Genomic DNA, 2,500 nt, shown 5'->3' with positions numbered 1-2,500 from the left:
GAGAGAGAGAGAGAGAGAGAGAGAGAGAGAGAGAGAGAGAGAGAGAGAGAGAGAGAGATAAGAGAGAGAGAGAGAGAGAGAGAAGAGAGAGAGAGAGAGAGAGAGAGAGAGAGAGAGAGAGAGAGAGAGAGAGAGAGAGAGAGAGAGAGAGAGAGAGAGACAGACTGAGAGAAGAAAAGAAAGAAAAACGTAGATAGAAAGATACTGATAAAAGAGAACCCTAAATAACAGAGGAGACCGGAGGAGGAAAATTACGTCTCGCTTCGCTCTCCCGTTTCTCACAACTTTCATTAATCAAAAGAAAGAAAGAAACAAAGAAAGAATAAATAAAAATAGAAATGAAAAGCGAAAATATCTCCTGTCATTAAACCAATTTTCTCCACCAATCTTGTTGATTTAATCCGTAATTCATATGAAGGGAATAAATGATACCGTTTATGATTCAATTATATGTATGAACAGCACGAATTAGGATTAAATAAATTCATTAGTTACGAGGCTGTACGTTTTATCATATCATATCAACGTTCTATTTGAATTTCTCGTGCATATTATTACACATATGTTTTCCTTCTTTCTCTTTGCCTCTCTCTGTCTCTTCCTCACTCTCTTTTCTCTCTCTCTCTCCCCCCCCCCTCTCTCACTCTCTCTCTCTCTCTCTCTCTCTCTCTCTCTCTCTCTCTCTATAGTAATATATATATATTTATATATATATTCTATATAATATATATATATATATAATATCTATATAATATATATATATTTATATATATATATATATACCATACATTCATAACATATATATATTATATATGTAATATATATATATATATATATATATATAATACCTTTTATAGTCATATTACATACATCTATCTTATATATATATATATATTATATATATATATATATATATATAATATATATCTATATAATATTATATATATATATTTTATATATATATTACATACATTATTATATATATATATATATATATTATATCTATATTATATATCTATATATTATATATAGCATATATACTTTAAAAAACACATACAGACACACACACACACAAATACATATATTGTGAAAGTATTAAATAACAGAAAAAAAACAACAACTCTTGACTGACCTTCCCAACCTCTTTCTCTTACTCTCTCTCTTTCTCTCTTCCTCTTATTTTCTGCATCACAAGAAAGATATCAAAGTCACATAAATTCTCCCGACGAGTGAAAAATAACGTTGCACAAGCGAAGGCTAAGATGAAAGATAGAACGCGTGCAATTGCATCTGCCGTCATATTTGAACTTTCTTTTATTCGCGAGAAAAAATCATCCCGACACTTCATTTCCAAGAAAAATGTGCGATTTGAGAACGCCTCTGAGATGCAGATTCTTTTCTTCAAGTTGGAGTGGCGGACTCAGCAGCTCTGGGGAATGGATTTGTATGTATGTATATATATATATATATATATATATATATATATATATATATATATATATATATATATATACATATATATATACATATTTCTGTGTGTGTCAGTGTATATATATATAAATATATATATATATATCTTATATCTGTTATATAATTACATATCTTGATATATATATATATATATATATATATATATATATATATTTATATTATGTAATTAAATATTTATATAACAATACACACAAAGAACACCACCACACACACACACACACAACAAGGACACACACACACAGAACACACACAACACAACAAATATATAGATATAATATATAATATACTTAAATTATAAATTTTTTTAAATTAATTTATATAATAAAATATTATTATATATTATATTATATATATAATTAATTATAGAATTATTAATATTATTAATTTTATATATTAATAATTAATTATAATTTTATTAAATTATATTTAATAATATAATATATATGATAAAAATAATAATGAATAATTATTACTAAATAATATTATATATTTTAATTATTTATAAATATATATTATATAAATGTATATAATTAATTTAAATAATTAAATATTATTTTTATTAATAATATTTAAATTTAATATATTTATATTATGATTAGTAATTTACTATTTAATTATAAATTAATAGTAATATGTAATAATTTATATTTATTTTTAATAAATCTTAATATAATATTAAGTTATTATAATAATTGTTATTTAAATTTATAATAAATATTTATATAGATATTAATATTATTATAATTATTATTTATATTAATTATAATTAATTTATTTATCTATTATAAATATATAATTAAATTAATTATTATTTATAATTTATTAATATATTTAATATTATTATATTATATATTAATTATTATATATATTATATAATTGAAATATTATAAATTATATATAATAAATTAAGTTAAAAATATATAATAAATATATTATTTAATATATAATATTAATATATATATATATATAATATATTTATATATATATACACAAATATTATATTTATATA

Source organism: Penaeus japonicus, unplaced genomic scaffold, assembly GCF_977035675.1.
Source record: "Penaeus japonicus unplaced genomic scaffold, GWHDUDI00000001_assembly GWHDUDI00000011, whole genome shotgun sequence".
In the NCBI taxonomy this organism is placed as follows: domain Eukaryota; kingdom Metazoa; phylum Arthropoda; class Malacostraca; order Decapoda; family Penaeidae; genus Penaeus; species Penaeus japonicus.
The sequence above is the reverse complement of the archived record's forward strand: the minus strand, read 5'-3'. Positions refer to the sequence as shown.